General features: G+C 42.9%; 1 protein-coding gene across 1 annotated transcript in view; it reads right to left on the bottom strand.

The window, feature by feature from the left end:
- SAMD12 (sterile alpha motif domain containing 12) overlaps nucleotides 1-24,191 on the bottom strand; it is a 377,694-nt gene that overhangs the window by 43,618 nt on the left and 309,885 nt on the right. The gene's annotated exons all lie outside the window — the stretch shown is intronic.

A 24,191-nucleotide genomic window follows, 5' to 3' on the forward strand; every position in this document is an offset into this window, starting at 1 on the left:
GAATGAGATTTTGTTTTGTTCCCAAAAGGAAAGTGGAGCAAACACTGGGAAGAGATTATCTAGACAGAAAGCAAAAGGAGGTAAGACGGTCTGTAGGAATAACCAGGTAACATCCCTGTGTGGGGTTCTAGAAACAGGATCTCTAATGATAAATCTGATGTTGTCTGAGGTCGATAAAGGACTTCTCTTCCCTGCCACAATTTTAAGTAAAGTTTATTTTTGGACCTAGGAGATGATGCTGAGTTTTATATCAGGGAGACAGCATGTGTGGGAGCCAGAGCCCAGAGATGGGGGAACCCTGAGGACACTTAAAGCTCCACAGACTCCCGCGTGGTCCTGACTTTCATGCCATCCTATCTATTTCTTCAGAGTGATCACAGCTGGCAAGCTGTTTTCTGTTTTGCCAGGACAACAAAACTAGGGCATGCCAAAGTAGGCAGATTCCAGCCTTTGGGGGGGAACTGGACAAGTTCTCAAAGATTGAGAAGGAGCCTCCAGTTCCCATGCTTAGACACTGGGAGGACAGACTAACCTTCAGTAATGATGAGCTTCTTCAACAGCCTGGATCACATGAACATTGGAAAGAACTGTGGACCTGAAATTAGGCGTACCAATACTGCACTCTGGGTGGCAGAGAGAGAGGAGGGAAGTGACATCAATTGACTGCATACTGTCCCAGCCACATTACACAGCTCAGCTGATTTAACCCTTATTACAATCCTGGGAGGTGAGTATTATTATCCCCATTTTACACAGGAGGGGGCTGAGCTCAGGGAGATTAAATCACTTGCCCAACATTTCACAGAGTTAAGTGATGGTACCAGCATTTGACCCAAGCCTGTTTGCAAAGTCTAGTCTCTTTGTACTCTGCTATACTCTACCTTTTGAAGAAACAATCAAAAGGTACATAGCAGCTACCTTCAGGGAATATTAAATAAAAAAGGACTGGCTGACAAACCATTCTCTTTTGATATTTCCATCATTTGGGGTGATATGTTTGTGCATTTATCACAGAATCTTCAACTTGTAAGGGAAACTTTAGAGAGCCTCTAAACAGAAGGCTCTTTTTGGAATTGGGGTGTGGGTGGATGTGGTCTAAGGTGAATCTGACTGAGAAAAAATAACCAGGATAAGGGAAGTGGGGACTCATTTTAAGCAGAGTTCATATAGTGGAAGGGTGAGAAGTCGCTGTAGGAAGTAGTCAGCACAGAGGTGGAGTCTGGCAGGACTAAAGTGAGGAACATGGATAAAAAGGGGGCATGGATACAGATGTGTTTTTCACTTCCAGGAAGGCTCAATTTCCCTCAGCTAAGCAAATATGGATTGATGACCTACTCTGCATGTAGCAAGCACTGTGCTACATACTGGGAACCCAAAGATGACTGTGGCAGGGAATCCAAGACCATTAGGAGCCTAGTCTAATTGGAAAGTATGCTGAATATTGTTGATGGCCTCCAAAGAATCCTTTACCCCTTACCCCTTCCTACAAGGACCTGAACTTCTCAGCACAGAGTCCTGGCCAGTGAGCAGACTCCCATCTCTTTTGTACTCATGACTGGTTTAAGGATGGGCACCAGTCTTTTCATGGACGCAATCTGTGAAATCTCAGAGCTTTCACTGGCTGGTGAGAAGAAAAATTCTTTCTCCTCGTCTGGATATCAGTGAGAAAACTTGGCAATCTCTTTGATACCATAAGAAACTAATCTGAGGTAAAGCCAGGAAGACAGGGCCAAAAGAAATACATAAAAATGAAGCCCAGTGACTCTACGAATCTCTGGATTAAACTATACCTGATACCTCTTTTCACTTATGTGGACCAATATATTCTAGTTTGAGTTGGATTTTCTGTATCATGCAGCAAAAACACCATCATTTAAGGAAATATATAAATAGATCTTTCCAATATCATAAGGTGAATGCTACAATAAAAATATAAACAGTGACATGGGATTTTAGAGGAGAGGCACTGACCCCAACTCTGGGATAGAGGCAAGCATTTCTTTTTTTTTAAAAAGACTTAATTATTTACTTTATAGAGAGAAAGAGGGAGAGAGAGAGGGATAGGGAGGGAGGGAGGGAGAGTGAGAGAGTGCTAGCGGGGGAAGGGGCTGAGGGAGAGAAGCAGACTCCCCGCTAAGCAAGGAGCCCTACATGGGGCTCGATCTCACAACCCTGAGATCACGACCCAAGCCGAAATCAAGACTTGGATGCTCAACCAACTGAGCCACCCAGGTGTCCCGAGGGAAGCATTTCTAAGGAAATGATGATTTAACTGAGCTTTGAAGGGCGCACTAGAGTTAGGTGGGAAAGGAGGTTCAGGCAGAGGGAGCCTCAGGAGTAAAGATAGAAAGGCATGAACTATATGATCTTTGCGGGGAACTTCAAAGTTTAGTATTACTAGATAATAAAGTGCAATGCTTGGCTGGTTAGCAATGTGGATGGAGAGCAGTTTGGGTTTCACTCAGTGGGTGAAAAGGAGATAAGGTTTTAGGCAGGAGAGTGATGTATCTATATTTATATATAGCTGTAAGGTAGAGGATAAAATTAGAGGAGGCAGGGAGCTCAGTTAGGGGGGATGAAATAATTCACACTCACTCATGAGGCCAAATGGTACTAGGCACTCACTACAATGAATGACAAGGCAAACAGACACAGTCCCTGCCCTTGACAAGCTTACTATTGGCTGAGATTATCATAGAAGTTAAGGTAAGAGACAGTAAGTGGCAGACTGGGGCAGTGTCTCTGCAGATAGATGGGTAAGAACATTTCAGCAGTGGAAGACATGAAATTTACATATGGGTAGGAACTATGCTTTCCTTACCCTACTCATTTGGAGCCTGACTCCAAACGATCAACAGTTGTCCTACACTGAAAGCTACTATTCCACTTCTGCTGGTAATACAGGGATCACATGGTGTGATGTCCACAGTGAATATTTCAGTCTTTATTATTCTACATGGAATCCCGTTCTTACTCTTGGCTACTCTTGTATGAATATTGGCTCCAGCTATGGAAAGACAAAAGGACCGTTAGCCTAGGTTCAGACTGATGGCCAAGAGCAATGGGTTGGTGGCTGTATGAGGAATGGTGTTGAGAAGAATGTTAAGATTGCTTAGATTGATTTTTTTTTAATTGTGTTTATTTGAGAGAGAGAGAGAGCATGAGAGAGCATGAGAGAGGGGAGGGGCAGAGTGAGAGGGAGAAGCAGACTCCCCACTGAGCAGGGAGCCCAACTCGGGGCTCGATCCCGAAAGCCTGGGATCATGACCTGAGCTGAAGGCAGAAGCTTACCCGACTGAACCATCCAGGTGCCAGTTAGATTGCTCAGATTGATTTTTGATGTCTGCCATGGGCACAGGCAGGATCTGACGGCAATCAGACTGTATAATGGCCAACCTGGTCTTAGCCCACTGTCTATTTTGACCACTAGCTGATAAAACCATTAGTGAGTAGGTGACTTTGCTTTTTTAAACATCAGAAGATGTACACCTTCTTCTGAAACATAAGTACAAAAAATGGAAGCCAATTATGATCAGTATTAACAAAAAGCCCCAGAACTCTTTCTTATTAAAACACTCTTTTAAGTTCTTAACATACGCTTCTCCTTAAAATACTCAACTCACTAAAACAAATCCATTGTAAGATAAATACAGCTATGAGCACCTCTTTATTCATGAGAATCTGTTCATGCTCAAGGACCATCCATTGAATGGAACTGCTCTTATTGTCAAAATACTACTTGAACTGACAGTTATTTCATATTATTAAAAAGGAATATACATATATATCCATACACATATTCTTCTTCACCAGCAGTTTTCTATTCTCATAAATCGTTTTAGAAATCCTATACAACAGTAACTCCTAGAAGATTTTGTATTTTAGAAAGCAAGAAAGGTCATTCTAATGGCAGCTAGCTTCTCACGAATAAAAGACATGCAGTAATTCCAGGATTTCTGTGTGTTGTCTAGACGCTAGCAGGCTCCCTTCGCTCTTGCTTGACGCAGCAGCTACAGTCCCTGAGAGTGATCACAGGTGAAATGTAAACTTTAAATAGGATAATTTTTAACCACACTATGAACTTCTGATGGAGTCATGGGTGGAAGGTGTTTGAGGCCCAGTGTGCTGTTGGCCTCATCACTAATTGGGTGACCCAGCCTCTAAGCAAACAGGCCATTCTAAGCTCCAGGTGTTGGGGCAGGAGGCCTGATGGGAGGCTGCAGGATAAGCTAAGCAAATCTCCCCTGTGCCTTAATTTAAGTGGCGTGTCTAGCCTTTAGGGCAGGAGGGACAGCCAGTTAGGCTGATTAGGAATCTCCTCGATCACACAGGAGAGTGGTCTGCATCAGTAGGCAGGGCATGCTGGGATGACAGTGCGCCTTCTGAGCATCCAAACCCTGGCCCATGCAGGAGGCCAGGGAAGGTGGGAATAGCATGGAGCTGGTGTGCCTTGTTAGGTTCCTGGCTCATTAAATACCTGCTAATCACCTTAAGCCTGCTGTTTAAACTCTGAGTCTCACTTTCCTAATATTGAGATTGGAAAAAATAAGAGGGTTACATAAGGATGAAGTAGCCTATTTTATATCAAGGATCTGCAACAGCATGCGGTATCCAGTGGGTACATGATAAATGCGAACAACCTCAACTTGCTCAGTTTGCCAAGTGCCCCCCCAAATGCCCCAGGGCTTGAAGTGTGGAATGCTGGGCAGGTAAAACATTGAGATCAAGTCAGTCAATTGGGGCGCCTGGGGGGCTCAGTTGTTAAGTGTTTACCTTCGGCTCAGGTCATGATCCCAGGGTCCTGGATCGAGCCCCGCATTAGGCTCCCTGCTCAGCGGGAAGCCTGCTTCTCCCTCTCCCACTCCCTCTGCTTGTGTTCCCTCTTTTGCTGTGTCTCTCTCTGTCAAACAAATAAATAAAATCTTAAAAAAACCCCAAAAAACAAAAGTCAGTCAATCAACTGTCTTTCCTGTGAAGCTGGGCTAAGTTCTAGAGTCAAAGACAGGGTCTGTCCTCCACAGCCCTGTGCTATTTACCTATGAAGAGTCACTGTGTGTGCTAAGTACTGGGTTAAGTACTTCACCCTCAATCCTCCTGACCCTATTATTAGTATTTCCACTTAAAATGCATAAAACTTAAGGCATACAGAGGTTAAGTAACTGGCCCGAGGTTGCAGGGCTTAATGCAGAGGTAACACCATCTCACATTCTGGCTGCTATCACAGAGATGAGCATAGCGCCTGATTCAGAGAGACAGGCTGGAGCAGTCAGCTGGTGGTCGGTGAGTGGGAGAAACTAGGAAAACCTTCATGGGAAAGTGATCTAGGACTATTCTTTAAAACCTTTGAGTTTGGGACGTCTGGGTGGCTCAGTCGGTTAAGCGTCTGCCTTCAGCTCAGGTCATGATCGAGTTCCGCATCAGGCTCCCTGCTCAGCGAGGAGTCTGCTTCTCCCTCCCCCTCTGCCCCTCCTCCCTGCTTGTGTTCTCTCTCTCTCAAATAAATAAATAAAATCTTGAAAAAAACGAAAAAACCCAAAAACTTTTGAGTTTGGCCTTAAAATTATACCTTAAGGATGGAGGGCCATCCCATAGAACACAGAGGGGCACCAGGTGGCTCAGATGACAACAGGGCGCCCACTGCTGCAATCAGGTTATCAACGCCAGCCCTGCTTTGGTTATAAATAAGGTAATTATCTGGTTTTGCCATATCTGGGATATGGCAGGGGTAATCTTGCACCTGAAGGTGTCTCCTCTGTCTAGCACTCACTAGATCTTTCTAACCCCCACCTTCTCTGCGAGCACTGAAAACCTTGGCTTTTTTGGTTACTCCTGCTTCAGAAGTTCTATCCCCACCTACTACTTTCGTGGAATGGAAATTTAATCTTCAAACCTGTTCTGCACTGCTGGCCCCAGAATTAAAAGCAAGCACCTTCAATGGGGAAATTAAATTTATTTGATACAGCTGTACATGTATAAAATTGGATCCAGCGTCCATTTGGTTTGCAGGCTCACACGAAATGCTTTTAGCTATATTCTGTACCTAATACCTAATTCGAAGCTCAAAAGGGGCCGACCTCAAAGACCTTGTCTTGTACTGATCCTGAGCAAGGTGATCATCAGCCATGAGCAGGCGTCATTTTCCGCTGGAGTGTCTCCCCATGAGCACAGTGTAATCGACAGCTGAGTCTTCCTTGGGGAGCTAAATATTCAGTTGACTGAATTTTCATTAAAAAAAAAAAAGAGAGAGAGAGAGACAGAGAGATACCCAGGGGGAGAGATACTTCAATTATAAATATCTATATTTCATTTTACATTCTCCTTTCTGAAGCTTCTGAGTTGGGCTCTGCCTGGGTGCTGCAGAGGGCGGAACCTGAGGTTTGAATTTTTGCATGTATCTTGGCCTTAAAGAAGAGGCTAAATGAAGTAAGATTTGCCCTCAAATTCTCTCCATGTGCTGCAGTTCAGCTCCTATGAAAACCGTAGTCGTGTTTCCTTCCCTACCTCGTTCATTTAGGGCACTTCCGCACCTAGTAAGAGGTAGAGATTGGGGAAGATGAACAGAGAATGGGGCTGGGTCAGAGCGCTGGCTGCCAGATGGCTTTTGCGGATCCTTGGAGGACCAGTGTGGAGGCGGGGTACTCATGTAGAGAGGTGCTCTGGGGTCTGGCCTGACCCTCTCCTGTCACACATTAAAGCCTTCCTCTATGGTCCACAAAGGCTGGTGACTTGTCCAAGGTCACTTCCTTTGGGCCCGGGTGGTGCTCCTCTATCTAGATTAGGGTCATGCCCCCTCCCTGTCCAGCCCCAGTACCCCTCTGCTGCCCTGCTTACTTTTAGGACTCCTTCTCTTTTCTCCCCTCTGACTTTTCTCATTTCTCTTTCTCCTTCCCTCTCCTTTCTCTTACCTGTGCTATTTTCCTTTACTTTTCCTACTCCCTTTTTTCTGTCTTCCTCTTGCACAATCTCTCCTTCCCCACGCCATCCTGCCCTCTCTTCCCTTCATCTAGCAAATACAGACTGCCTATTAAGGGCCAGTGACTGTACCAGGCACTGGGAACACACGGGCAGCCCAAGCTGTCCCATCCCCACACCGAGCTGGAGGTTGTGCCAAGCCTTCAGAGATAAGACAAGCCCCACTTTGGTCCTCTGTGGGACCCCGGCCACTCTGCCAGTCCCTGCAGCAGGCCTGGGCCTGTGGGAATTGCTATGGAACGTGGCCATGGGGTATGCAAACGGTGGTAGCACAGAGAAAGGAAGAGGGGCTCCATGTAATGAGAAGCTGAGCTGAGTAAAGGCACCTCATGGGCAGCTCTGACTGGGGAGAGCTGGAAGCTCCCATCAAGGAGGTGGGAGAGCCCCCTTGGCCAATGTAGCTGCTTTGGTGAGAGATGGGACACTGGCAGGATATTACTTTGTGAGCCAACCATAGATAACACACATCCAAACATAGCCAATCTTTTGTGTGTGCTTGGGAATGGTTGGTATCTCAGTGAGAAACCTTGTGGAAGGGCAGTGAGCTATTAGCGCTCCCTCTTCATGGGTGTGCAATCTCTTGTAAGTCATATATGATGGTTAATTTCACAAGTCGACTTGACTGGGTCACAGGATGCCCGGATGTTTGGTTCAGCATTCTTTCTGGGTATGTCAGTGAGGGTGTTCCTGGGTGAGATTAACATTTGAATCAGTACGCTGAGTAAAGGAAACTGCCCTCCCCAGTGTGGGTGGGCCTAGTCCAATCCATTGAAAACCTAAGTAGAATAAAAGGCTGAGGAGGAAAGATTCTGTCTTCCTGACTTTGAGTTGGGACATCAGTCTTCTCCTGCCTTCAGACTCCCGACTTGGACTAGAACTTACACCATTGGATCTCCTGGGCTTCCAGCCTGCCCACCACAGATTTTGGACTTCTCAGCTTTCATAATTGTGTGAGTTGGGTTCTCACCGTAAATCAACCCCTCCCTACTCTCTCTGCTCCTATAGGTTCTAATTCTCTGGATAACCTAGACTAACACATCATGTTTCTAAGTTCTGAGTTACAGAACTTGGTTTTCTCAGTGCCAAAATGTGAATAATCACAAGACATATTTTGTACCATTTTAGTGCAAATGGTTCAATAAATTATCTATAGTAAAACATTATAAAGTTCTATGGTATGTATTCTTATTTTTAAAATAAAATGCCCTACATTCTTCTTGTACTTATGAGGATATCCTATATAGTCTTTGTATCTCATGGCCTAGCAAGTTGTCTTGCAAACGGTAGGTCCCCAGTTTGTCTTGGGACTCATGGCTGGTGACAGCAGGAATTTGGGAATGTTTATGTTTCTGATGATGTTGCTGCTGAGATATGTGCACAGAGTGGTGATGCATTCTCCATGCCTCACATAATCTCTGATGTTTCGCATGTGTTCAGTTAGTTGAATTAACAAATGAATTAACCAACGAACCTATTCCCCAACCAAAGCCAGGCTCCAGAAAAGGAAGATAATCAGACCAATGAATAGGACACTAAGAGGCAACAGAGAGGTGTATTATGTGAAATCAAAACCCACTATTCTTGATTCTAAAATATTTATTGAGTACCTGCTATGCACCAAGAAGAAAATACCCAGAATGGAAAATACAACACTTGGGCCTACAGTTTACAACTATCCGTTCTATTAAAAATTTCTTACATTTCAATCTTGTTGAAAGGTTCTATTGTATCCAAGAAAATTGTCTCACTTTCTAGAAATAGGTGAAGTTGAAATGACAATGACAACCACCACCATAACAATAATAAAGCTTAAACCATAGTCTCTTGCAAGTAAAATAGATTCCATCTATGTGAAAATTGGCCACATCTGTTGCGGGCAAAAGATAAAAGATGTAGAGGAGGATGGTGGGAACAGGGGCCAGAAACCACTCATTTCAGAATATAACTTAAGTTTTGAAAAATCATTCAAGTCAATTCCCTATATATCAAGTATTAGGTTGCAGCGAACGCTTCCACCCTGGGGTCTTTCAGGCTGGGGTTGACAGGAAGGTGAAGAACAGTTGCAAAAATGGCGGTGATGTAACAATCTCCCCAATAGGTTTTATCAGTGCTGCAGCCTCCTTGTTGGAAACAAGAAAGTTCCAGAGAGTATGATTCATGCCACATGGAAAGAGACAGTGAGCTATGTTGGAAGGGATTTAAGTAATACCTCCTATGTCATCATCTGTCTTGCTACACCAGGCTCTTTGGAGACAATTAATAACACGTATCTAAATTGTTTCTATTCCTTCCGTCCTGGAGGCCTTGCTCCTTCCTCCTACACAACACCCCCCCCCACCACCCGCCTCATTTCTTCCCATGACAAATGAGTCACGAGAGTCCCTCTGCTTCCTCCACGATCACACCACATGATGAGCCTTTCAAACATACCAGTGCCCAGTGCATGTAGGTATCATTCCTCCAACTTCCCACCACAAAGCTCGGGACTTGTCTTTACTTAGTCTCCTTGGCCTATGTTTTTCTATCTTTCTAGGGCCCTTCTCTGAGATTTGCCCTTTGTTCCTCTTCCAGACTGATTTCAGAGGCTGTGACTGACAATTCTGGTGTTAGTTCCCCCTTGCTCATCCCGTCCCCCAAAATGATGCCTCCCAGTGAGGGTCTTATAATCAGGTATTTCTATTCCTTCCCTTTGGTTTCTCATATTTCCCCTGCAGTGACTTTCCCGAACGTTCTCTCAATCCTAATTATTACAATGGGCCCAGTTTTATTGAGTTGATGCTTTTGTAATCTTGATACCTGCTCAAACTTTAATAAGAATCACCTTCAAATTGATCGCTTAAGCTGCATCATTGTGATGAAACCCATACTGATGGAGGAACAAACTATAGGAGGGAAGATCAAATACACCTGAATCTAAAATGAGCCAGGTGTGTGCCTTCTTTATTACTTGCCTCTAAGAAATATACTTTGTGCTCCCTTCCCATTATAGGAAAAAATTTTAGACTAGGACAAACAAACACATAAATAAATAAAATGAAGTGACCCTAAATCCTATTTTCTGGAGATAGCTATCGTTAATGTTGTAATATCTATTCTTTCAGAATTTTTCTGGGTGTAGTAGATACAGGATACATCAATAAATAGGTAATTATATACATATACATGTACACATGTATTTACTTACTATATACAGAACTTATTCTTTATAACTAGTACAAACATATGTGGTTAGCCTACAAGTTACAAATGGGCTATGTGTTGACAATTTCTTTTTATATTTACTATGAGAAGACTTTTCTTTTTTTTTTTTTCCCTCATTGAAACAGGACTCTTCCTGGTGGTCGGTTTCCTAGACCAGAACTCAAAAACTAATTTAACCTATGCAGGATAAGAAGAACTTCATCTAGTAGAAAATGGAAAAACAGAATCAGAAAATTTTAGTTTTTCTGATTTTAGTTCTACCATTCCCAAATAAAGCCCAACTACACATCAAGTTTCAGTGCAAAGCATGGGAGACCAATGGGGACGAAGCCCTCAGCTATCCATCTTCAAAATAAAGATAATAATTCACATCTCAAAGGCTTATAGAAATTCTCTTAAATCACAGATGGGAAAATGGCGAGCACCTAGCAAGGACTCAATACATGATTACGAACTGGGCAGCAGGATCTCTTTAACATCTCTGCATCTCTTTTGAGCCACAGACTCATTGTTCAAGGAGTTTTTTTTAGGATACTTTGGATTCCAGCACATTGCAAGACTTCAACCTAGAATTTATCAACTGCACTGGTCCCACCCCTGCCTAAGCATCTCCTCTCACCCCTCATTTCCTGATAGTCTACTAATCCTGAGCCCTGCCTCAGCTGAACTCATCTCACACCATCCCTGTTTGCTCCCATTCTAGACACATTGGCCTCAAGAAACCGCCACAGATTCCGTGTAATCACCTCCTTAGAAAAGGCACTCAGAACCACCAACTGCTGCTCTTTGTTGTGAATGTAGACAAAACAAAGCTAAGTTCCCACCACGTTCCAAAGTCACTCCGTGTGATTCCCCGCTCTGTAGTCTCTGGGGAGGCTAAATGCCATAGAAGCAATATCTTTCACCCACAGCAGCCCATGATTTAATCATGCCCCCTCTGCCAGAAAGATGGTCAAAAGTCACCATAATGAAAAGAACCATTAACCCAGCCCAGTTAACCAGTGACCTATATGAAATGTCAAGACTGCAGAACCCAAAGCACATAGAGAGATGTTTTCTGACCATTGTTGCCTTTTTGAAAATACAAATGGATGGTTACTCTGTTCTAAGAATTTATATTTTGAGGACTGGCTATTTGCCTGACTTTGGCCAGGTCAGATTGTCTTCTTGATGGCTTCAGCAGAACTCCTTACAGAAGTGATGGATAAAATCTGCAAGTCACAGCATCCCTGGGGTCATTCATTCAGGAGATGGGATAAATGGACTCTGGGACAAGCTCTGAGGGTGATCACTAGCATGATCTCAGGTTTCATATTCCCCGGTGGAAACCAGGCAGTCTTGGCTTCCTTTCTCAAGGGTCTGGCCGGTCCAGAATCACCATCTGGAAACCTGTCACCCATGGGGACTGTTAAGACCAGTCATGACCTTGAGAAAATGCAGCAAGTCGAAAGCCATTCCTCCGCCAGGGTTTAGAGTTCTATTGGACACCGATCCCTTTCTTGTGATGTACAGAGCCATTTTTAAGTGGAATGCTGTCCCCTGACCTTGCACAGATTCAGGTAAAAGTTCCCCCACAGGTTGCTTTATTCTGGTGTGAAGGATCATTCCTTGCTACAGGAGACAGAAACAGCTTAACAACGTGGACAAGTGAGGTGTTAGAGATACCTGAGATCCTACCCACTGGTGTCAGGCAGACACCGAGAGTCTGAACCTCTCCTCCTGCCCAGTGAAATAAACCAGCACTCGCAATGGAGGAAATAAAGGGAGGTGGATTTGTGCTGCGAGCCTCAATCCGCAGGGCCATCCCCAATCAGCGCACTTTCAAGAGAACTGCAGCAGAAGAGGAAACAGGCTGATGTTTAGTCATTTTATTTTCCCATCTCTGGGCCTATTACAGCTCCTCTTTATCTGTGACATGAAAGATTATCCTGTGCTTTCGTGACAAACCACTTGCTTCATCTGGAGTTTTGAAGTCCTTATCTTTGGCTTGCCACACCTCACAGGAGTACCCCCCCCCACAACTGACAAGTGGAAAGTGAGGTTCTGTTCCTGTTCTTTACTCACGTGGTTCCTCCCACAAACAGGGCCTACTATGTGCCCGGCACCACCCCACTAGACCAGGTGCTAACACACTAGACTTATTTTGTGTCAGATATCACAGATGTCTTATTGGCTTACGTTATACCAGGCTCTGTGCAGCCCCATAGGTAATACGAATGATGGATGGCCCCTCCCATAATTTCTAGATGGAAGCAGGAGTGAGGAAGGTGGTGGGAAAAATCAAAGACTCGTTGTTCTCCGCAGCGTTGGTTTGCAATTGGCAGGAAGGCTTTAACTGTTATCAGACACCCACCCCCTCTTATTTCCATCCTAAATCGAGGCTATGGGAAAGCTGATGTTCGTAACATCCTCCAGTCATATTCTAATAAGCAAGATGACACCACGCTTACCTGGCAGATGTCCCTGACAGTAGAGGAGCTGGGAAGTGAGAACAGGAAGGCCTCTGCAAGGCTCCCACGGACCAAGTCCATCTGCCAGGCTCCTGCACACCCAAACTCAGGGACCGTTGATTCTCATTTTAGATGCGTTCTAGGAAAGCTGGCTAACTGCTTTTTAAATCCTGAGCAGATCAGAAATAGCAAATTAGTATACTTTGATGCTTACGGGAAAATGACAACTGTCAGCCTCACGGGGAGAGAGGGAGGGAAAAGAAAATGCATGAAATGGAGGCACAAGGAACAATAACATAGCAGACCGGGGTGCAGGCAAGTAACGCTAATAAGATGTCTTAAAGATGTTATGATGGTTGTAGCCAGTATTCCCTCATGTAGCAACTCAGGAGCCCATGTTTAATGGGCTGGGATATGACCAACATATTTTAGAAAGATTTCCATCTAGAATGGTTAAGATTGAAAAAGAATGTTCAATGCAGTGGTTTGCAACCAGGGAACGATTTTGCCCTCCAGGGGACATCTGGCAGCCTGGAGACATTTTTGGTTGTCATAACCGGTTGTGGGGGTGGAGGGCAAAGGTGGATGCTGATGGCCAATGGGCAGAAGCCAGGGCTGCTGCAAAATACCCTGCTGTGCATAGGACACCCCCCACGCCCCCAACCCCAGAAGTATTCTGGCCCCAAATGCCCATAGCCTGAGAATGAGAAACGCTTGTCAATGGAACAACATTGCATTATTTGAAAAATTCACTTATGTGGCTCGTCTCAGAAGCTACCGACACAGGAGGAAGAAGCATCACTGCATCTTGTCTGTCAGGTTCTTTATACCTGTCAAGGCACCTTTGATCTATTTGATCTCCACAATAATCTTACGAGATAGCTGAGGCAGTGAGCACAATTTTCACTTCACAGACCGGATTGCTGAGATGCAGAAGGCTAAATGATGTTTCTAGTGAAGAACAGAGGTCCTAACTCCTCATCCTGTTCCACAAAACCACCGTTCTTTACATCCACTTATTTCCAGAACAAAAAGGGAAGAATCAACAGAGTACTCACTGCTAATCAATATCAAATTTAATTTTAATAAATTAAAATGCAGTCTTGGGACTTAGGTTCACTTGTTCCTTCATTTTCCAAAGAGCTCTGGAGCACGGGATGTGTGCCAAGCGCTCTCCTAGGCACTGCATGCAAGACACCTCCTCTCTCAAAGCCTGCAAGTCAGAAGTATTTTCCCTGCTTGCTGGACATGTTGCAGGGATTCTGGATAATATTCTCCACCAATCCAAACAAAGCCTTGCAGAATCCCAAATCCTTTCCCATATACCTCACGCTGGAGTCACACTTGATTTCTAAACAGGCTTTGCACATTTGGGTGATTCATATACTTGCCTCTTCCTCTGCCCCTTGTGCTAGCCCTCCTTCTTCCTCTGTCATCCGGCAAACTTGTACTACGTTTTTTGAGATCCAGACTAAATGTTCCCTAGGACCGGAGCTGGTAGCTTTGTCATCCGGGCTCTCTTATTATTCTGCAAGTAGCAGTACCATGTTAATTACTATGGGTATTAACTTTATCTGCTTGTGCTTCAGTCTTCTACGTTCCACTGAGTCTCTTGAGGGAGGTCATGTTGTGCTGATTTTTCCCTTTGCCCTTTCCAGATCCTTCTCCACTCTGCTCTGTGCCCTGGGAGGCTGACCTCTGTGAAATGCACCAGTGCGCCCCCTTTCCTTCTGGCTACCAGGGGGGATCTGCCACTAGGCAGCACGGGGCAGGAGAGGACTAATGGTGGAGTTTATCTTCTTCAGCTGCCTCCGGGGGCAGGCCGTCCAGGATTGCCTAGAGCTCACTGCGTGGGGACTATGCATGTCCCAGAGGTGGCCGACTCCTACCGGCCTCTCTCCAGGCTCCAGGCTTTACTCCTTCCCCTTGTTCATTGAGGCCAAGGGGTGGTCATGGCTCCTCACTGTCATGATGACCGGGGTATAGCGCCATCCTTTGTGACTTTATCTAAACCCAGTCCATACATTTTCAATGAGCTCATTTTCAAAACTCTCCTAAAAACATAGAACTTAACCAAGCCACTTCTCTCCTTTTACAACAGTTTTCCTCATTTTAACATCCGAGTATTTAACAATATACCTGGCCCACAGAAGATGTTCAATAAATGTTTGCTAAAAATGCAAATGTACGAATACAGATGTTACCAAAAAATTTTTTTACTGTCAGTCTTAGACTTTTTCATTTGTCAAAAGAGCTCCTCTCATCAAAGGTTTCGATTTCCTCAGAAGTAGTGAATTACATTTTTGAACTTGACTAGACACAGTACCACTTATTAGCATTGCTGTTCTTTGTCATTTTCAACTTTCAGAAAACAGAAATATGGTGACGTCTGTGCTTTCCCTAGAGCATCTGACAATTATCCTTCTGAATTCTTCATTACGAACCTCAAACACAAAACAAAATCAAAGCATGAAACTCCTGTCCTAACCAAGCCCTGGTCAGAAGACTTCCACCTCTGAGGATACACATAATGACAGTTGGGTAGACAAGAAAGGAAAAAAATAAATCCAACGAGCCTCTCACATTTCAGCAAAAGTTTTTACCCAAAGCGAATATGACACATTAAATGAGCATCAGCCTCAAAGACCTTCTTTTGGAGCCTCGTTGGTAGCTGTGTTTTCTAAGTTAGCGAATGCCTGCTGTTAATGTGAAAATTGGTTTCAACTTAATTTGGCAACCGAGAAAACACATTATTTTTTTTGTAGCTATTACGGTCCATAGTTAGCACTTTACCATGCTGTCAGTGACTTGTAGAATTAATAGTAATTATAGCTACTGACCATTTCTGAAGTTTTTGCAATAGATGACGGGTCCTCTACTGGAAACTTTTTAAAGGTGATCTTCATGACAACACTGCAAGGTAGGTATCATCCTGCTGCCCTACACGGGACCTGGTTAAGCCAGGGGAAGGCTACTTGCAGAGGTGGGGTTTCCATCCAACTATGCTGACTCAGAAGCCAAAAATTGGAAGCTGCCCTTTCCTGATCAAGAGCTGCTCACCCCGCGTATCAAACAGAGAAAGGTAGACCCACGGGGACCCTTGGATTTTCAGTCCATTATATACCAGTCCTTTTGGTGTGGAAGTGTTTGACTTTCAATCTGTCCAGGGAGACCAAATCACTTAGTTCTGAGAGTGGGTTGGGATGATGCTAAGGATGAAGGTAAAGAGACAAGTACTTTAAAAAGAATGAGGGAGAAGAAAAGAGTTTTTAAAAAGCAGTTTCATAAATTTTCAAAGGTAAAGTGATTTCCACCTGGTGACAAAACACCATTTTTATTTCTGCTAAAAAGAGAGAGAGAGAGAGATAGAAAGCTCAAGGCTCATGCTCACTTGACTGTCTCTTTAAATGTTACCCACACCTAATATATTACAAAGAAACTACAATGTAGAACAGATGGAACAGCATAAAGCAGATGCAGATCTGAAGTCTAAATAGAGATGAACAATTCTTCAGTTAACAACAAGAAAATGAGGTGGCAGCACAGATAACATGGAAAAGGAGCAGTTTACACTGGAGAGAAGCTACAGGGAAAAGCACATATTATCACAACTGAACAGTGCAAAAAGATTATTTCATGGCATTTAAAATGGCATCCCCTTATGTCTTCCTGGGGGACAACACAGGCTCCCATGGAACACTCAGGAGGAAAGCTAAAGGAAATCTGAACAATTTAAGGCCGTGGGCAGGTAATAATGGTTGGAAACGGACAACGCAGGGTTTCAGTGGACCTCTAGCAGAGAGCTCAGCTATTACAAGCATTTTCCATAGTGGGGGGGGGGGCACCCAAATAATCTTAACCATAGGTTAGATAGAGAAGAAATGCTCTTTCTCTCAAGGTTTAGATTTAATTAGTTGTATTTTTATAATTCTCACACTTTCACTTTATGGACCTTTCCAAACATACACAAAAGTAGCAAGAATAGTACTTTGAAATCACATTACAATCACCACCCCATTTCTACAACCTTCAGCGTCTGCCACTCTTGTTTCATTTCTTTACTCCCTCTCTACTTATTTTTCTTGGTAATTTTAAACCAGTCTGGATAAAATGCTTTGTCTTAGTTTCCCTGTTTGTAAAATGTACCTACTTCCTCTAGTTGATGTTGGGGAGAAAGGTTGTAAGATGTTAAGCAGAAAATCCTGCCAAAGGGAGTATTCAACAAATGTTCATTTTAATTCTTATGTGTGGACACATAAAGACAGTGGCAGAGGGTATGGAAAGATGAGACTTTCATTGTCAAGTGTGGGGACAGAACAAAACAGGACAGGAATATTAGGTGCTCTTATGTTCTGGCATTTTTAAGTGTTGGCTCTTGGGAAGTGTGAAACTCTTCGGACACAAGTTTAAGTGAAGTAACAGAATTCTGTTCCAAGGTGCAGAGAACTGTACCTCAGAAAAAAATCTATTAGTGTGTCAGTCCCCCACAAGTTAAGGGCTGGCTTTTTATTTGTAGTGTTGTCCTAAATGCCACCAAAAGATGGGGGGGAAATGGCTGCTAGCTTTGAGGAAGTTGACTTCCATGTTGAAGCCGGAGCTGAAGCACTTCAAGACAGAGACCCCAGCAAAGATAAAGAGGAGAACCTGTGAAAATACACCCAGAATCTTCTGTGTAAATGCTTAGGCGATGCTGAGTAATGGGTCCTGCTCAGAGGCAGTGATGGCAAGTGGCAAGCAGTTGGCCCAGCCTGTGAGGCGGTGGGGATGGAGAGGGTGCGCTGTCAAGGCGCTGACAGTCAATGCATAAACACTCCTCAAGAGGCTTGCATAAAATGGAAATACACCAACCACTCCTCTCCTAAACCTCAAGAAGATGGTTTTAATCATGTAATTTGAGACTTCCTTTACTTTGTGAGAGCTAAAGCCAGATTCCGTTGCAATTGAAATAGTGCTACATTCTGTTGTTTCCAACATAAGTTCCAGTTTTACTTTCGGGGTAAGTCCAACTTTCTTACTCTGTTTCTTAAGAACACCTGCAAAAATCAACACCATCTCCTAGTTAACTCGCTCTCCGTAAGGCAAGTGGTGCCCGGGTGACCACCCCGGTGGCGCCTTCACCACCCTTGGAGGGGTCACCACCTCCTCCACCTTCTGTCTCTCCCGAGATCCACTAAAGGACATGCTCACACCTGGGACTGCTGGCCATCTTTACAAAATTTTCCACCCTAAAATGTGTCCTCATGTTGCAATGTAATGACATCAATAATCATGTATTGGAGTAGTCTTTTGGTTTTTATAGCCAGAAAGGGAAGACAAAATTGTTACTATAGAAAACATTCCAGTGCAGAGGACCACAGGGGAAGGGAGGGAAAACTGAATGGGAAGAAGTCAGAGTGGGAGACAGACCATGAGAGACTTAACTCTAGGAAACAAACTGAGGGCTGTTGGAGGGGAGGTGGGTGGGGGACTGGGGTAACTGGGTGATGGGCATTAAGGAGGGTATGTCATGTAATGAGCACTGGGTGTTCTACGCAACTGATGAACTGCTGAACACTCTATCTGAAACTAATGATGTACTATGCGTTGGCTAATTGAATTTAAATTAAAAAAAGAAAACATTCTGCCAGCCTTGGTGACCCATCCCAAAGTCCTTAGGATACTCATGGCTGATTGTTTAGGATAACCACTAGCATGAAAATAAGATTGTGGTCCTTTGTGCAGGGGTGAAACACAGGAAGGCAGAGGCCAGGGGAAGAACATGAGCTGAATGTACTTGGAGTGACAACCGGAATCTCTGGGATTGTGGCGCGGGCGTCTGCCTGGTGTTCCAGGTCTTCCCGGGGCAAATCTGAGGCCCACTACAATTTACATTCCCCGCAGCTGTTCTTACCTGGTTGGAGAACTAACTGACGCGAAGGGAATGATGATGAAATTCTGTGGGGCTGGCTGCAGCACTGCGAGGTGAGGACTTAAATGGAGACATAACTGCCTTTTGGAGAATGGGAAGGACCAGCAACAGAATAAGGTTAGTTCCTCAAGTACCTTCCTATGACCTCCACTATATTGCTCTTCACATGGCCACGGAAAGTTTTATTATCCTGTGCGGGGCAGGGCTCAGGTAATGCTGCCGTTCCTTCCAATGGTGAGGGAGTAGAAATGGACTGCAATGAGGCATTTTCCTAATGAGAACATCCATAGCCCCGGTATCCCAGCACTATCATCACTACTCAACTTGCTAAGTATTCTCCACTCTCCTCTGGACTTGGACATCTTCAAAATGTCCACAACTGCCTAATTGATTAGGACTTGGCCAGACAGCTCCAGGTGGCTAATCGGTAAAGCAATGTCTCAAAGAGGATTCGTCTTTAGTTATAGGCATTTGACATCTTTACGTAGGTTTTATGAGATATTAAATACATTTTCACTAGCCATCCATTGAAGCCATATGGCAGCCTTGAATATGTGGAACAAACTGGGCATAATGCAGCTTTATTTATTGATTTACTTATTTTAGAACAGCAACATGTACTGTTGAGGGTACTTTTCACAAGTTGAGGCTAGAAATTCAGGAGTCTAGGTAGCAGGGAAGACATTCCTTCTGTACTGCTTGAGGATAAATGGAGGAGGATGCAAGGACCGACAGAGTCCAAAGAGCAAGGAGAGAAACAGATTCAAAACCAATTTTCCATATTCCAAGAGGAAAATCAAAGACATAAAATAAAACAGTGCATTGATTGTGTGTCCTTGTTTTCACCTAATAAGTCAGCTGGAACTAGAGTCCCTCTCTTTGGATCCATTCATTTAATTCAACACTTATTTAGAATCTATTAGTATAGCAAGTAATATGGATCAGACTCATAACAAGTTCATGAACACTTAAGTGATCCATGAATGGGCATCAGGGACTTTGTAATTCTCTGAAAGTGTATGTAAAATCTATCTACAGGAATTTTTCTCAAGAGCCAGCCCACAGCTTTAATTAGATTAAAAGCCTCACAACTGAGAAAAGGTTAAGAGCTACAAAGCTCCACATCCAAGACTGTAAGACACACCAAGGTGAGTGAGCAGTGACAGCCCCCTTCCCCACCCAGCCTTTTTAAGTAAAAGGCATATGTCCGATTTATTCTGAAGGAAGTAGGTAAGTAGAATCCATAAACCCCAGGACTGTTTCAAGTCTACCGATGTTATGATTCTCAGAAAATAATTCTTACTATCTGTAGAATCCAAAAATGTCCTAAAGAAGTACAACACAAAGTGCAAGATAAATAAAAGCAGTTACAAATGAGATGTTTCGAGAACCCTGAGGCCATCTGGTTCCCATTATCCTGAAGCTAGGGTACATCATTTCATCCGCCCCAGACCAAGGCATCACTTGAATAGCATGTGAACAGACTGGGTTTGCTAGGAAAGATGTGAAGATGGAGAGAGTATCATTCTCTGTCCTCCTCACCTCTGGCTGTTGGAGCAAACACTAAGTCGGCTTTTCGGCACATACTTCCACCTTATTTTTATTAATCGGTTTGAAATAAATAAATATATATGGATTTTAAATCAAAGATACTTAGGCCTAATTTTAAAGAATTGAATTGTTCTACAAGATTTGCCATAAAAAACATCCGACGATAGCCCTCCTCCCTCTCCCCAGCTCCCCACTCCCACAGCTGATTGTTTTGGTATTTACTTCCTTTATCTCTAAATCACATAGTTATACTGCTACTTAAAAAAAAAAAAGTGTCCAACTTTAAGGAGTGCCTGGCTGGCTTAGTCAGTAGAGCATGTGACCCTTGATCTCAGGGTCGTGAGTTCAAGCCCCACATTAGGTGTGGAGCCTACTTAAAAAAAAAAAGGATTGACCCATATGTGGAATTTAAGAAACAAAACAGATGAACATAGGGGAAGGGAAGGAAAAATAAAATAAGATAAAAACAGAGAGAGAGAGGCAAACCATAAGAGACTCTTAACTCTAGGAAACAAACTGAGGGTTGCTGGTGGGGGGATGGGGTAACTGGGTGATGGGCATCAAGGAGGGCATGTGATGTCATGAGCACTGGGTGTTACACGAAACTGATGAATCATTAAATTCTACCCCTGAAGCTAATAATGCACTATATGTTAACTAACTTAAATTTAAATAAAAAATTAAAGTGTCCAACTTTAAAAAAAACTGATTTTACACTATGAACACACTATGAACTTACCTCTTTCCTCCCTCCACTTCTATAGCACATGTTCTTCCCATCCCCTCTTCACCCCAATACAGTCATTTTCATTAAATCAAGATGCAGTGTTTACATTACTATAGTATTCAGATGCTACCCAAATGGAGCCCAGAGTAAACTACCATCACAATTCCTCCCTCTTTTCCCGAGAGGTAAAATTATTCTGTTTCTTAATTTGTTTGGTTTTCTAACTCCTTACGGGTCCCTTAGCCCCAAACTCTTTACCACTTATGTAAATGTCCTGTTAGGATGCCTCATACTAGGTATTCCATCAGTTTCATCTTCCCAGAGAAGCCCAAGTTCCAGAGCCTTGTTATCTGTGCCTGGTGCACTCCATTCCCAGAGATTATTTTACCCTTTTCAGGAATAAAGCATCAGCCATTAGCAGGGCTGGTTGCATGGCAGTCTCCTGAATTGAATATAAGGAGTGGGAGAGGAGGTCTGGGGATCTGGTTGTTTCTCAAACTTCTCAATGATCTCCTTCATTTTAACTCAGCTATTGATATCTTGGGTCTGCTAATGCATTTACCATGGGCCTGTCTGCTTTCCAGCCCCCAAAATATGTGTACTGCCATCTTCCCTTCTGCTTCTCATGTCTTGATAGATTTATGTCCTTAACGTTTTCCTTTGCTGTTGCTTTTCTGTGTTTTCTTTTTTTAAGTAGATGGCAAATGTAGAAGTGTGTATCTAATCTGCTGTCATTGTTTTTGACAGTGTTTTAGAAATCAGTATTAGCAAAAACCCAGGCACATACTTTAAGTAGGCATTTCACCATAGCTCTTTATAAGACAATCACCAGCATATGCTTATCTGTTAACTTATACGTGAAGAAAATGAGGCACAATCTGCTTCAAACATGTCACTTGATAGATTGATATAAATACAGAACACCCTATGCCCAAGTCCCCTTTTCGCTTCACTTTCCTAATTGTAGGCTTCTGTAGAGCATTGCCTTCCTGATAGTCTATGGCTGCTTTCAGGACCCAAATACCTGAGAATTGCTTCAGTCAATCAATATCTCTGTCATGCTCTATTACAGCTGATAAATATGGACAAGGATGCAATGAGCTGGAAGCAAGATGTTTTATTCAATCAAGTTTTTGGTCTCTTTTATTGACCCCAATATAAAACTTCTCTGTTTACAAAACTTCTATACTCCTCTTGTTTTATTCCAGCTAGCAAAAACTGTTTGCATAAAAACACATGCACATGTCTCCTCCCTCATGGTTTCAGACTGAGTCCATCATGTTGAACAGCTCTGGATTCTAGACTCATCTCTGCTCTTTGTGTGATTTTGGTTAAATCACTGCCACTATCAGTATCTCCCAACTGTCCAATGGGAGCTGTTAAAGCTCACAAACTGGTATTCCATGGGTCATTTGGAGCCAGCAGACATATTTAGTGTGGCTGGCACAATGAAGGAAGTTTCTGGATGTGACTGTCTTTGCAAGAGTGGGGGAGGGGAAAGTACTCCAACATTCTCTGCAGTAATCACTACTTCTTACTCTGGTAACATCACCAGGTTGCCTCACAAAATCCTATGATTTTTCCACTTCTTAAATGTATTTGAGTTTTTTTGCACAACGACCATTCTGTCATATCCCCTTTGGCACTAACCTCCTTTGAGTTTATGGGCACTGCAAATAGCGTTAGCCAAAATACCCCAGGACCCTGGGGGCAGGGGAGGTAGACCAGCTGTGTAACACCTAAAGTCAGAAGGAGAATTTTATAAAATAAAGTGACCTTCCTCTTTTTCTATATGCTTTTTCTTTGATCAATGCCCAAGAACTAGCTGACTCTTCTTTCTAGATATTTCCATTTCCTGAATAGACATTATTGTCAGCAATATCATTACCACCCACTTTCTTTTCTCCTATCTCACTCTCTATGTATGTCATATTTAGACTGTGAATTCCCAGAGGGTAGAATGGTCTTGTTTGACTTTTTATCTTTCTTTTCTAAATGTTTATTTGGATTACAATTTTTGCATTGTACACACAGCACACCGAACGGAAACATTTCTCATTTTTATTTGGTCTTTTTTTTTTTTTTTGAGAGGCTAGGGAGTCACAGAACACACTGCGTGCTGAATTTTATTACTTTTTGGAGCTTGGCTATTAAAAGGAAGATAAATGATACAGATATAAGTCTTTCCTAGCAATCTCCTCTGTACATCCTGGGCCATTCTCTAGATCATACACTTGATCTTATAATCCAAAAGACAACAACAGTGACGTAAGTCCTGGATTATAGAGAGAAAGGACACATAGCAAAACAAAAGAAAAAATCCCAGAAAACAAACAAGGATAAAGAAGAGAGAAGACATTTATACCATGAGCAGGCCAATGAGTAACTGCATTAGTTGACTATAATTATTGGGTAAGTGGGGGGTCACAGGTGTTTCAAGTTGAAGTCAACTGGAGCAGGGGTAAGTTATCAGATCTCTCTTATTAGTCTGGGAAGCCATGATTCATTGTTGGAAATCATCAACGTATCCATTACCAGCTCAAGATATGGAAAATTATCACAAGCCCTTCCTGGATCCTCTCCACCCTGTTCCCCGCCAATGTAATCAAGATTCTGAATTTTGTGTTAATTATTTCCTTATCTTTCTTTACAGTTTACATATATATTTTAAGATATACATTGAAATCTGCCTGCTTATGAACTTTATGTAAACTTCATATAAGTGGAATGATACTGTATATATATTCTGTGATTGGCTTTTTTGCTCAATATTATTCATCCATGTGGACACACATAGATACGGTCCATTTCCTTTCCTGCTGTATAGAAGGCCATTGTATGAAGATGCCACAGTTGATTTATCCATTCTAAGTCAAAGGATAATTGGGTAATTTCCAGTTTTCTGCTATTAAAATCAAAGCTGCTATGAACATGCTGGTTGCCTGTCTCCTCACATACAAAGTTATTCTCTAGGTCATGTGTCTTTAGAACTTCCAAAATTACATGGAATAGAAGTCATGAGCTAGCATGCTCATTTTGATCCTGATTTTAAAGGGGTGTTAAAAAATATTTCACCATTGAAAACGATGTTGCCGTAAGTTTTTTGTGGGTATCCTTTATCAGGTTAAGAAAGTGCCTTTCTATTCCTAGTTTGCTAAGAATTTTTATCATGGATAGATCTATTGAATGATCATTTACTGAATGATTTTTTTTTTTTGAGTATATACTGAGATGACATATGGCTTCCTCCTCTAATTAGTTGATATGATGAATTACATTAAATAATTTTCTAATAATGAACTAACCTTGCTTCCAGGGATAAATCCAAATTTATGGTATATCATTTTAAAATCCATTGCTTAATTTGGCTTGCTAATGTTCT

Source organism: Neomonachus schauinslandi, chromosome 4 (assembly GCF_002201575.2).
Source record: "Neomonachus schauinslandi chromosome 4, ASM220157v2, whole genome shotgun sequence".
Classification (NCBI taxonomy): domain Eukaryota; kingdom Metazoa; phylum Chordata; class Mammalia; order Carnivora; family Phocidae; genus Neomonachus; species Neomonachus schauinslandi.